The sequence below is a fragment of the Kogia breviceps genome, chromosome 10 (genome assembly GCF_026419965.1).
Source record: "Kogia breviceps isolate mKogBre1 chromosome 10, mKogBre1 haplotype 1, whole genome shotgun sequence".
Classification (NCBI taxonomy): Eukaryota; Metazoa; Chordata; class Mammalia; order Artiodactyla; family Physeteridae; genus Kogia; species Kogia breviceps.
In genome coordinates, this window is record NC_081319.1 from 12,458,476 (window position 1) to 12,472,972 (window position 14,497).

The 14,497-nt window shown below is 43.3% G+C and overlaps 1 protein-coding gene across 1 annotated transcript in view; it reads right to left on the minus strand.

Annotated features, from left to right (window-relative positions):
* LRRN1 (leucine rich repeat neuronal 1) overlaps positions 1 to 13,879 on the minus strand; it is a 43,552-nt gene extending 29,673 nt beyond the window's left edge. Inside the window, exon 1 of the mRNA XM_059077505.2 lies at positions 13,369 to 13,879. The gene's annotated coding sequence lies outside the window, so the exon portion shown is untranslated. The remainder of the gene's footprint in view (positions 1 to 13,368) is intronic.
* Positions 13,880 to 14,497: the final 618 nt, after the last annotated feature.

Below are 14,497 nucleotides of genomic sequence, written 5' to 3' on the forward strand. Positions count from 1 at the left end.
CAACAAGAGAGGCCACGACAGTGAAGAGGCCCGCGCACCGCGATGAACCGTGGCTCCCGCTTGCCGCAACTAGAGAAAGCCCTCGTACAGAAACGAAGACCCAATACAGCCATAAATAAATAAATAAATAAAATATTACTATTTAAAAATAAAGAAAAGTAGAATAGTAATAAAAGTGTTCAGGGAACCAGAGATGTACTGCTATAAAGCACAGTACAAATACGAAGGATAAGGGCATCTTACTGAAAAATAAGTGACTCTATCTCCATCATCTCCTTTGATAACTATCTGGTGATAATGTCTGAATTAAGTTATATGTCAATACAAAGATGAAGTGAAAACAAATTATTACAGGGGCAGCATGCTAACTCGGTGCTGAAACGATCTCTGTATTATGAACCATAATAATTGAGATCAGGCAGAAAAGTAGATCTCTCCATGGAGGACAAATCAATAACAACTAGATTTTATGGTCATTAGCACCGTAATGAAATTACTCAGCATCTAAATCTCTTGGAGGATCTTGAACACTCAACATCAGTCACGTCTTTCATGTCAACACGTGGCCAGATGTGGCTAAGTGCAATTTACATAATGGAGATCAGGAACAAGAATGATGTTCCACACATGAAACATTTGCATACCAAGCAAGAGGGTTTTAAGATAGGTATAAATTAGTATTTAAAAATTTACATGTGTGGGCAGCACAGTTGATGTGTTGTCAGTTAGCCAGTGTCTTAATCAGGGGTTCATCTACAAGAGAAGGAAATGTATTACAGGGGAAAAAGGCAATGGAAAGCAGGAAATAAAAGAATGTATATTAGCTTACTAGGCACTCTCTTTTACTCTCACATACATTTTATCTTTAACCAAGAGGTGGAAAAGTTAAGTAACATGCCCAAGACCACACAGAAAGGAAGGAGAGACTTTCTCCTCCTGTGCTCTTTAGCTCTTAGTCCTGGTGTGTCAGTCCAAATATGTCAGGCATTGGCATGCCACTCAGCCAGCCCAGGCACCTGAACCCTTGCTCCTGCAATTCTTCTCTCCAGGAATTCAAGCCTTCTGTTCTCTTCCCCTTTCCATGACTAGATTCAACACATCCCGTCCCTCTGTACATAATGCAAACTCCCCCTTTGCGGGACTTCATAATAATCTGTATTGTCTGAACTCCAGTGTACTTTAGAGGAAGGGGGAAAGGAAGGTCTGAGATTAATGGCCTCCCTTTTGCTCTATTCTAAGCCTCACAGGTCTTCTGTTTCTCAAACCCACTGAGCTTCTTCCAACCTCCAAATCTTAGCTTACAAAGCTCCCCCCAGCACCCCTTTGCCTGGCTAATTCTCACTTACGCTTGGGATTTTGGTTGAAATGTCACTTCTTTAGGCAGGTGTTCTCTTAGAAGGCTTCATGTAATGTTCTGTTCTGGCCTCATGAACTTCTCTTTCACTGGACTTAACACAGCCATACTTTTACATTTCCTTGTGTGATAATCGGATTAATGCTTTTATCCCCCCTCAGAAGGCAAGCCCCACATAGGAGGGGGCTGCATTTCATCTGTTTTGCTCACCACTGTATCCCCAGTTCACACAAAAAGATCTGTAGAGAGGTGATGCTGTCAATATTTGCCAAGTGACTGAAGTAAATGACTGTCATGTTCTAAGCATTATAGCAAGAGCTTTCCCACATATCTTCAGAGCAACCCTGTGGGGTCATATCACTCCTCCATTCTACAGATGAGACAGCTTGGGGGATCAGACAAGTTAAGTCTTTTAACCAAGATCACACAGCTAGTATGTGATAGCGTTGAAATTTAAACCCAGACCCATCTCATCCGAGCCCCTCTTTTTTTCTGTTGTTGTGGAATTTCCACAGATGATCGCTGAATTATTTTGTCTTGTCTCTATTCATTCTGTTTCCCAATGAGTCTCAAAGCTTATTTGGGATGGAAATAACACCTTGTACACTTTTTTCATTCCTCCACATCACCCTGCTAATAGCACTGGATAGTCTACATGCATTTAATGAATACTTTTTGATTAATAACACTTCCTTGGCATTAATAACATAAAAGCATCCCCCAATGAGTTCAGCTTCTATAACAACCTGTCTAAAATAGTAACGTACTAACATCTCTGAGTATAAATACAGGTTTAAGAGCTACTAATTTCTACCAAACTATTTAGGAAATTTTTTTTTTTTTAATTATGAGAGGAAACAGCATGGCAAAATGAAGAAGACATATGATATGGAAATTCCTTCCCTCTTTCATCCCCTGAATATTTGTAAGTGTGTTTTCCATGTGCCAAGTACTCTTCTAGGTGCCAGGGACTCAAGGCTGAGTAAGCCATAGCCTTTCCCTTAAGGAGCTGTTTGGTGGAGGGGTGGTATCACTGTGATGTGAATAAATAATATTAAACTAAGATAACACACTATGCTTGAAGTGAGGACAAGGAAATGTGGGAAAGTCAAAGACAGTGTGACTGACTCAGCCTGGAGGAAAACCAGAGTTAAAAGCACCTGGTCCTATACACTAACTGGCTGTGAGATACTGGACAAATTCTTTGTCTCAGGTTTTTCCCTTATCTTTAAACCAAGGATAATAGTTGGTATGCCCACCTCTCAGCACACTAGAAAATGCTGTTTATTGGCAAGGGTAACCAGAGGTGACTAACTGGGTGGTACTGGCTGTACCCAAGGGCTAAGAGTATCAGTATCTCCAATTACCTGTAAATGCACCCAGCTACCAGTTGGGAAGCTCTGATTAGAAGGATTAAACAGACAATGAATATAAGTTTCTCTGTATATAATTAATATTTCCAGCCCTCAAAGAATTCAAAGAAAATGAGGCACTTAATTGTATTCTAACACTCCCATTCATGAGTAAAGGAGAATCTGCTAGCTGAAACAGGGTAGAGGCTATAGAAGCTAAATCACAGCAACTTTTTCCTATGTCAATCTACCAGGGGTCTTCTTAAGAGTCACCTGATTTGGCTAGCCTGGTGCTTTCTCTTGCTTTGTGACTGACCTGCTCCCAGGAGGACTCTTTGGGTTCTAATCTGCTCCCAACCAGGAGCTTTGTAGTTTGGTCAAGAAGCAAGAAGATAAATGTTATGAAGATGGTGATACACAGAATCAACAATAACAGTGGTAGCAGCAGGATTTATTGAGCATTTATGAGATGGTAGCCATTGTTCTAAGAGTTGTATATGCCTCAGCAACTTTATTATCTAACAATGGATTTCAGAGGGTTGAAGCTTTTGGGTCTGTTAGTTCTAACAATGTCGTGAATTCAGCTCCTCTTTGGGGAATGATAGCTCTGAACTGAACCTTTTCTCTCTGGTTAGAAAATCTGATTCTATGAATCACAACTTAGGGGTATTATAATATTTTCAGAGAGAGAAAAGAGAGAGTGGATACAAAGCAGAATCTAGAAACAAAAAAGCTCTAATGTATTCATCTGTTTGCCACTTCTTTCAAAGTACATCAGCTGACCACTGACTCAAGATTTCTTGCATGTCTGCACACATATAAAGCTCTCTTGGGGTTCATCACAAAAGGTGACAACCGTGTGAACTATCGACTTCTCAAACATCTAGTCTGTATCTTCTTCTCTGTTAAAATACCTCCACTTGCCTCCAAAAGAGCATCCAGACACAATAGCAGTCAGAATGCCACATTTCCACATAATAATACCACTACTACCCATTGCTACTATTTACTAAGTACTTACCTTGGTCCAGTAAAATGTGCAAAGGGCTTTAGACACATGATCTCATTGAATGAATCTATAAGGCAGGTTCTATTATTATCCCCATTTTACAGATGAGGATACTGAGGCTCACTGAAATCACTCCAGGCCACAGCTAGGATGCAGTTTTGGAACCAGTTCTTCCCAACTCTAAGACCTGCCTAGTTATCCACTCTCTTTGCCCTGCCTTGGATTGTACATCCTGTAATTCTATGGCAGGGACTCACATTGTTCTGATGCATCACTTGGATGCCAGAAGGATCTCTTAAAGCAAAACAATATCTAGAAGCAAATCTCAAGTAGTTTCTAATATTGCTAGCAGCTTTAAGCTCTTGTAAAAATCACTCAATACTTTCCGTAATATTCAGCAATCTCCTTATCTCTGCAAATATCAAAGTAACTTTTTTCACAATTAATAATTTGACTTCTTTTCTCTGTGTAACAGAAAGATGTTTTTCAATTTTTAGAAACCTTCTAAATTTAGATGATGATATAATTCAATATGCCATGTGATGGTACTGGTTAGGAGAATGCAGTCTTAAGTATGCATTTTCATCTATTTAAAATTACTTATCTTAAAAACAATTTAAAAACATGGTGTTAATAACTCCAGTGTAATTTTAAAGAATAATTGAATGATGATTGGTTAAATAAAAATATCAGATTTTAAAATTTAAAGTAATAAAAATACATCATGTTTTATTTTACATAAACCTTACTTTGGTAATGGAATTATAGAATTTTTAGAGCCAGATGGGCTATGAAAGCTAGTCTAGTCTAATCCTTTTGTTTTATAGCTGCAATTAGCGAGAAAGAAGCATAGCTGAGTGCTTTAACAGTGCAGTTTCAGAGTCAGACCCAAGTTCACATCCCTGCTCTGTCACTTACCAGCTCTGAGACTTCATTTGTCATCCAGATGAAGTTAGACTTCATCTGTCATCAAGACTTCATTTGTCATCATTCTTGAAAGTGCCCTGCTTAGGAAGCAGGACTGCTATAAATTGAGACTTTGAATAAAGGACTCTCTCCTCTAAAACAGATGTATATTCTATTCATTTATGCATTCATTTGATAAATATTTATTGAATACACACTAGTTTGTGGCCTTGGGCAAGTTACTTAATTGCTTTGTGCGACAGCTTCCTGAGCTGTAAAGCGGGTGTCTACATTATACAGTAGTTGCAAGGATTAAATGAATGAATGTGGGTAAGGTGTGTGAGATAGTTCCTGGCACACGGGAAAGGCACAATAATGTTGGATAGCATTCCCTTTCTCCTACTGCTTCTACGTTCTATATAAGGTAATAAGGGGGGCCCTGGGGATGCTATTTGGGAGTTCTATATAATATTTTCTTCCTAAAAATTAAAGCATCTCATGTGCACGGAGTGAATCTCTCATTCCATTGCTCTATCCTGAGGGTGAAGCCATTTGGAAACTTCTTCACTAGGGTTCTGTTTTGACAGTGTTATCCTTCATGCATGAAGAGAAAACTGTCCCACCAGTATTTGCCCACATACTTTGTGTTTTTCCTTCAGATGGTTTTGAAGAGACCCAAATTTTTCACCTGGCCTCCCAGGAGAGAAATGATGAGTTTGTGGGTATGTGTGGGAGGTCAGCTGGGATTCCAGAGACAGACTATCCCCGTAGGACACAGCAAAGCTCATTGGTCCTTTGAGGGGTTAAACCTGATGTGTAGTTCTCCCTGCAAAGAACTATAATCAGCTGGAAGAACAAGTGGAGAAATCCAGTTAATTGCCGCTCCAGAGTCTTCAGTGGTTCTATCATGCTTGGATAAGTTAATATACATTCCATTAGTGTCTCGGAAACTTTCAGGTCATGGCTGAAGTCCTACATAACTCTCGCTCATGATCTTGAAATCACAGAATTATGAAGATGAAAAGAAATTTGAGCAGTCAGGCAGCTTCTCAGTCTTTCTTCTCACAAGAAAACATTACTCCATCGCACAGAAGTGAGAAGTAGTTAAATCTTTAAAACCTTGAGAGAAGGCTCTCCCCAAAGCTCATTTTTAATGTGCCAGGCTTAATTAAAGCAAACACATAAATGTCTCAGTATGGAATCTAGTCTGTCACCCCAGTTGTATGTGGGTGCACGTGTGTGTATGTACACACTGGTCATCATTCTCTGGGAGGAAAGTTAAAATACCCCTGCCAAAGAACAGAGCAAAATCAAACAAAGGCAGAAAGCCATGCCACCACTGCATCTCTTTTCTAGGCGGAACGTCTTCAGTTCTGCACACACATTCTGGGTTATATCATTTTCTTACCCTAGCATCACTCTCCTACCTTTCTTCCCAGCTTGTCACAGTATTTTTTTAAGCTTCTAAGGTCGGCTTAAAATAAAATATTAGAGGGAAGGTCTGATTAGTCCTTAGGTATCTGGGAAACCCAGCTTAAGTTTCTCTGCATTATACATTATAATTGATGCATCCAAAATCCTTGCTCTTTTTGGTAACCCGAGAGGTAGAATGCTGAATCACTGTCATATTATTACCTGTTCTGACTTCATGGTCCAGGAAGCAGCCTTGGTGTGAATGGGAAAGGCACTGGGTCTGAGAGAGGCAGTGAGGCTGGTCTTATCCCAGCTCCATTGTTTCCCTAGATGTGTCCTTAGACAAACTGAACTTGCATTAGGAAGAAGAGCCTTGCAACCCCTCTTCTTTTATAGATAAACATTAGAGAAATACTAAGTGACTCATCCAAGGTCACACTGAATCTCTCCATGGCTCTGATTCCTTAGTTATTTAAAAAAGGGGGAAGGGGTGCTTCCCTGGGGGCGCACTGGTTGAGAGTCCGCCTGCCGATGCAGGGGACACGGGCTCGTGCCCCGGTCCGGGAAGATCCCACATGCCGCGGAGCGGCTGGGCCCGTGAGCCACGGCCGCTGAGCCTGCGCTTCCAGAGCCTGTGCTCCGCAACGGGAGAGGCCACAGCAGTGAGAGGCTCGTGTACGGCAAAAAAAAATTTTAAAAAGGAGAAGGAATGATAATACTTGGTGTCTCAGACTGCGGCAGGTCAAATGAGATACATATTTCAGGACTCTGCAGAATTTGAGGTTCTAAAACATGAGGCATTATTCACTTTGTCAACTCAGCTACATCTTCTCTTTAAGCAGCTTGTACAGCCCTATGTTTCTTGCCACTGACATTCGTTCTGTTTCGAGCCTCCTCTCCTAACGACTCAAGACACTCTGAATTCTGAGTCCTCCAAGGAATTAACAACTCCATCCAGTGTAGAGTTCTCAACAAACTTAAGGCGTCTACCCTCTTTCAAACAACCGTCCAACTCACTTATGTTCAATGAGGTTAGATCTAAAATTGTCTCCTGCTGAACACTGGTGTTCCAGGTATCGATAGCCCTTTCTGGGAATTAATCAGAATGTTTCTTAAAGCTTTTGCTGGCAGCCAAACTTTGAATGAAGGCTCCTACTTCTGTACAGATGCTGTAGCTCACACTTTCACCATCACAGCATGCTTTATCGTACTGCCAGCTTCCTTTCTGTCACCTGTACTAGACTTAAACTCACTGAGGGCAGAGCTACATCTACCAGAGCAGGATTCCTCAACCTTGGCCTGACTGACACGTGGAGCAGATACTTCTCTGTTTTGGAGGGACTGTCTGTGCATTTTAGGATGTTTAACATCATCCCTGGCTTCTAGCCAGTAGCACACCCCACCCTCAGTTGTGACGATAATTGACAAAAATGTCTCCAAATGTCCCCTGGGGGCGGGGGTGTGCTAAAATGCTTATGATGGATTTAGCATACAAGATGCAGAAAAAGCAAGCTAATTTCTTTTGGTTTTAGTACCTCTTATGATGCCTGGCACATGGCTGGTGGTCAGTATATATTTACTGAGTGTGCAAGGGTTCTGTAATCCTAAGCAGCTTCCTATATCCCAAGTAAAATTCTTACCCTCAAGAGAGTCCAAGTGAGGTGGTGGGGAATTGTCATATTAGGGGGAGAAAATTTTTAAAAGAACAAAACAATCTCTCAGTTGTGGGATTAGGAACCAGAAAAATCACCTTGCCATGTCCCCCAGACCTTTAGCTCTCCATTTCATCATGATGTATAGGGCAGAAATCAAATTCTTTGCAGTGGTTAATACTAGAAATATCTACCAGTCTTTCTGGATCCTTTAAAACACAACTCGGATAGGGACGTGAAGCACCAGGAGGGATGCAGGACATCCAGAAGGTCACACATTCAGTCATTGGTGTCAGAGCTGGGAAATGAGCCTGTGCCTTCCTGACTCGCTGTACAGTACTTGATTACAGTGATTATTATAGATGCAAATTAAGACTTATTACTATTGTGAAATAACAGTGCAGGTTAATGATATTCTTTATTGCTATGCTAACATTTTTTTCTAGAGGGGAAAATTATAGGCATGAAACCAATTAAGCAATCTTTCTTTCTTTGTAAAGCTTTTTTAGTTTTCCTAAATGAAGATCCTCTCTTTGTGCTTACTGCTTAATAGTGCAGATTGATTTTTTTGTCCCCTAGGTCTTATTGAGATGGATGCTGTCCATTTTTCCCTGTATGAATCAAAAATGACTATGCTGATGCATTATCTCACAAAGGGCAGTCATGGATAGGAGGAGCAAATATTTTGAAATGAATACGAAACAGACATCCTCCTGTAGAGGTTAAGCATTGTTGGAAATGCCTCTCTTAGACATCTTTGCTAGTCAAAGTCTTGCGATTGCCTTTTCCTGGACCTCACTGTAGGATGGCTCTTCTCCCATGATTGAAATGGTGGCTCCAGAAATAGACAACAGATTAATCTATGTATGCCTCAGACTTTAGATAGTTGTCCTTTACTCCCAGGTCAACATAATATTTGCAACAAAACCCTTTCACGAAGAAGTATGTCAGGTCATGTGTATACTGTTAATGTAACTATGGTAACCAAAAAATGCCACCAGTGTCTGTTTCATATACAAATGAGGGGGCAGTTGTGGAGTCCACATGTCTGCCAGGAGTATAATAGATGTGAGCTAGGTTGGCCAGAAAATTACAAGACATGTATATTAATCAGAGCTTTCAAATAACATTTCAACCCCTGAGCTATGAAGAGTGTAAATGGAAGGCAATAAGCCATCGTAAACACAGTTTTCACTCCTCAGTTTTCAAAACTAAATGTTGTAAGTCAAGGCAGCAGCATCTTTGGAGGGTACCCTCAAACCAGAGCTGACAGACCTCCAGTCTGTATCAATGCAAGTTTAAGCCTAGTTTCTGTGCATCTCAGGATGACTTTTGGTGTAATAATTGTAATGGTTCCATCCAAGTTAAACGTTTATGTTCGTTGTGGTATTGAAGACACACACAGCTTCCACAAACCTTTTAGCAACCTCACGCATTATGGTAGTTAGTCCTTGCAGCCCTATTCTCCCAACCTAGTCATGATACAAATGAGGAAACTGAGGGTTGGTGGGGTTAAGAAGCTGATCTAAGATCACCTGGCTCTGACTAGGTAGCTTAGTTACCAAGCAAATAACTGATAAAACTGCTAATAATATCCTACCTTTGTTAGACCTTTTGGAAATATTCAAAAAGTAAAAAGTATAATAATAATATATAAGCCTGCATATTCTTTCTTTAAAAAAAACTCTAACATAAAATGGCACATGTTTTAATTATTGAATAATATGCTTAACACTTTTATAGGGTGGCCATAAAGTCTGAAAATATATACTGTTATTTTATCATGTATTGTAATTTTAATGTCAGTAAACAATTTATTATGCATTTGTCTATGTTTTGAGACTTGGATGCTACATCCAGTGATGTATCCATGAAATAAGTAAAACAAGAAAATTTAAAAGGCAAACTTCATTTAAGAAGACTTGTAGTATGAATGGTTCCCTTGGTCACTCAAGTATTGGATTTTACATATAGGGTTTAACTTTTGTCTCTATTCTGCACTTTGAGCCAAAACAAGAGAGAATACCTGTTTTTCTGACTTCATCTATATAATTATAATTTCATCTTGAATAAAATATTAATCAAAGCTCTATTCATGAGTTAAAGATACTTACGTTTTTCCCAGAAACCAAAATATGATTATGAGTATAAAATGGAATTTGCTTTATCTCCAGATTGCCTTAACCTAAAATAGGTGTTCAGCATAATAATTCTGAAAAGTTAAATACAATATTTGAGCAAGCTTACATTAGTGCTCAAGCAAATCATTCAAAGAACTATTATTATTATTTTGTAGCTTAAAAATAAATTATAAGAAAGCATTATGAAAGTCTAGTAAAAAATGACACCCAGGTCCTATAATTTACCATACTTTATTCATGGCTTATTTATGGTGGCATTAAAAAGTCTGCCATTCTAATTATTTATAATCATGCCCAACTGGCTTGGGAAGTAGCATTATAATTCTGTAGAGACAGATTTTCTTTAGTACCTACTGGGTTTGTTCCCATGAGTGTCACTGGTTTAGAATATGTGATAATTGTTCTAACAGTTCAGGTCAAGAAGCTAGCCTTAGCAGGGTCTAACCAGAGAGAAATCAATGGTTGAGTTTTCCCCTGCTTTTTGGGAATTCCAGACACTGCCCAGAACTACCTATATTATTGTTCAGAACCAGAGTCGGCAGTTGGATCCGGTCTAAGATTTTATTTAGCGGAGTGATCCTTTTCTAATAGTAAGTATTTATTACTTTTATTTACCAAGGAGTAAGCCCTAATCTTCCCTTCCATTAGACTTGCAGAACAAAGATTTCACACAGGCAGGTAACAGCCGAAGTAAGTTCTCACAAAATGTGAGGCTTTGGTCATTTTGAACTTACATTTGTTTCAAAAATACCTAGATGGTAACTTTACAATAAAATGGCTCATTGCCTAGTTTAGAAATAAATGTCAACTGCATTTTACAGGTAGCCCTCAAGTCCATAATCAAGACAAAATCCCAGGCTTAAGTCACATAAGAGTTTATTATAATGATTTGTTACTTTCTGACTTCTAGATAGCTCTAAGACAGTAAATGTAACCTTGGCTATAACATTTTCTTACTTAAATTTGACTCAATTCATTTTTCCCCTCCTGGGAAAGTACTGCTTCATTTGTAAAAAAGTCACTGAACCAGTGAAAATAACTTAAGGAAACATATAAAACAGTAGACTAACATCTGCTACCCATCCCCCATCCCCCCCCCACTGAGTCCTCAAAACAATGTTGTCTTGTCTTTTTTTTTTTTTTTTTTGGTTGTAGTTTAATGTCCCTTTCAGCGAATATATAGCATACAGTGGCAAACGCTGTTCAGTGAATAGGTTCTTTTTCCCTTCGACAGTGTCTGAGACTGACAAAAGAAGAGGCCACTGGGCTGGCCTGTCAGTAGGTATAATCCCCGGGACTCACGTGTGGCCCACACTGCACGCCTTTTGTTCATCGCTTGATCAGTGCCAGGAGGTGAGCAGTGCAGTGGTCTATTAGCTACTCTTAGACAAGGCAGAAATGTCCCTGTTTGGGGGTCTACTGCATGACTGCCTCGCTATTCATTGTTCTGTCCTGTGACCCGAAAATCCCTCAGGTGACTAGGAACGTGATGGTTTCATCACCTGCAGTTCTACAAGTTTGGTGCTTGTCACTAAAATGATTTTGACTGGACTATGGACATTCTAATGAGAGATTCCTGTTAGTCATCTACAACTATCTTCTCCTATACTGTATATGTCTGAGGATGGAGAGCAAATGTGAGCAGGAGGTGGGATTACTGAAAGAAAAAGAGAAGAAACTCTAAATAAAAGTTGAGGGGTCGATTCAGAAATTACTTGAAACCACCAGAAGTAAAATTAACTTACTGTCTGCTTCATATAACCATTTTCCTCACTAGTTCAGAACATCCAGCTTGAAATTGCACAAAAACACACAGCCAGGTAAAGAGCAAGCAGTACTTGAGGCTTTCAATACAATAGCACTCAGAGAATTTGGCTCTTGAATAAAGGTGTCAGCAAGCCTTGGAATTCCCAAAGAGAAAAACTCACTGCGCCTTTATTCCATTTTCTTAAGGTCTATTGTTAACTAAAGACTCCTTGTCTTTTCAAATTCCTTCATGTGAATGGATGAGGCCAGACATCTGCCAGGATTCGCTCACATTTGCATGCAAATCAGAGACTTCGGGACACACATGGCCCTGGAGCCAACAACACCACTTTTACTCTAGACTTACACTGATCAAAGTACCTTCCTGAACTCTCCAGTTCTCCAGTCCTAGATCTTAAAAATGAAGTAATGAGCATATTCGAGTAATATTAACTCTTTAGACCACCGTGGCAAGGCAAATTGCGAAACAAAACAACATACTGTCTTTCAAAAAAAATCCTACAAGCAAAAGCTCAAGTCAGTAATACCTGTTCCGTCACTGAATTCCACTTTTTCTTTATTTTCTGGGTCTGGGAGTGAAAATGCTAATGCTAATGGTGGCATGAGATTTAGAGAAGGGTCTCTTTTCCTGGACCCTTGGCCTTTTCCTCTGTTGTTCGAACGCCTCAAAACCATTCCCACCCCGGTCATTCATTCATTCAGTTCCAGGCACTGTGGCTACAGCGGTGAACCCATCAGGCAAGGTCCCCCTCTGTCTCCCAGAGCAGGTACCACCGCCGAACCTCGCAGTGCCGAGTAGGCAGGCCGGCTCCCTCACAACCGTCCTGGGGCGGTTTTCCCACCACTCCCGAGTGCGCCGCGCCCCTCCAGCTACTCGATCTTTCCACTCTACCTGGGCTTGCCAAGCAGGGACTCCCCTCCGCGGAGGTAGTCGCTGCAGAGCCCCGGGAAGTGCCCAGTCGGCGGCTGCCCACACCCCTCTCCACGCAGCACAAAGGACACTCGCTGGCAAACTTTCCTCGCCATCGACCCCGGCCGCGCGGGGAACCCAGCACCGGCTCCGTGCCTGGAGCGGACCGAGGCTTCCCTGACATTTCAGCATCCTTGAAAAGCCTCGTGAGGCTGCCACCCCTTCTGGACTCAAAACGTGTAGGATGAGCTCTTTTCCCCACTTCGACCGCGCGACAGTTGAGCAGATTCTTCCCAATACCCTGACTTCAGTACACTCGATGCTTTGTGAATTACTCCCCTTGTCTCTTTCTTTACCTACAAGGCCACCGCCAAAACATCCTTCCTCTTTTCTCTTTCCACAGCCTGCCACCTTCTTTCCCCTTCTTAGTCGTCTTTCCAACTCCCCGGGCCCCCTTTCCGCGCTCTTCTCCGGCTCCGGCTGCCTTCCCCAGTTCACACTCCAGCAGCCCTCCTTCCTCCGGATACCCGGGCATCACCCTCCCCCGCGTCGGTCCCTGAAATCTAGCGGGCTCGCCTCCTGTCAATGCCTTTTGCTCGCTTCTGTTCGGCCTTCCTTCCGAAGTATCGTTCTGCCCGACCCCAGTGAATTTTTTCAGTAAGGAGGTCACTAGATTCCGGTTTCCCCGACTTCGTCGTTTTCCCCAGTTTCATGAGCCGCGCCCCCTCGTACCCCTTAGGCCCGCGATCTTGTCCCAGGTTCCCCAGCCCCTTCTCGGGCCCGCCACGCCGCCAAGTTTGCCTCGACTTCCCCTCGCTGCCGCCCACATCTCCCGCTGCTGCCCGGCTAGGCAAGCGCACTTACCCCGAGGCCCGGCTGGCGGGGGTGTCGGGGTGCGCACGGACCAGGCACCGGCGGCGGCAGCAGGAGGAAGAGGAGGAGGAGGACCGGCTGAGCGGCGCCTCTCTCCCAACCCACAGGCACTGGCTCCTTGGGGGGCTCCCGGCAGAACACCAAGACAGGAGGCGAAGCAGCCACACGAGCAACAGCTGCTGCGCGGGCCTGGGCTCAATCCGGCTCTCGGGGGCCGGGGCAGGGGCAGTCAGGATTGGGAAAAAAGGCAGAAGTGGGGCGCAGAGGGCGGGGCAGCGAGCGTCCAGGTCCGGAGGACGGCGTCCGGGGCGCCTAGGGACGCCACCGCGCGGATGCCTCTGCCCGGGCTGACGCCGGCGGCCCCTCTCCCCGCCCGGAGGGCGCTGCAGGCGCGGACGCACTGGCCTCGCCTAGCTCGCTGGCTTGCTGCCGGCGCCCTCGGTGCGCCCGGCTTTGTGCTCCCCGCAGCCGGCGTGCACCTGGTGTAAGCAAAAGCGGTCAGCTGATGGGCTGCACCCCGATTGGCTGCTCCACGGTCTCCTCCCCTCCCGCCCGACCCCCTTCCCGGTCTCCCCCTCCTGTCCTCCGGCCCCCCACGCCCGCCCCTGGCTCAACCCAGTGCTGGGGCACCATCTGTAGCCGGGCCAACAAAGGCGTAGCGCCGCGGGTCTCAGGTGGCCCGGCCTCCCTGCGTCGCCGCCACGGCCGTTGCAGGCAGCAGCGGGCTGCCGCTTTTTGTCTAGCGGACGACAGGCTGCGGCTGGGTTAGGCAGGCAAAACACATTGCCGTTTCTTAGCAAAAAAAAAAGCCCACGCTAGCAGGCCAGCTAGGCACAACAGTGCCAGATCTCTGTGCAACGTAGAACTTGGGCTCCAGGGACTGAGAAGCAGATAAAATTCAACCCGAGAGAACCAAGGCTCAGTATGAAATCTGACCCTTCCTCCTAAAATGAATGGCGATTCCTTGTGCTGTGTGTACATGCCTGGGTATACATGCCTGGGTGTATGTGCACGCGGAACTGGTCTGAGCCCTTGCCGCGGAAAGAGAGTATTGTGACACTTAAATGAACGGCGAAGCAGCTTCTTATTTAGGGAGGCTTTCAGAAAACGTTTCTGAAAC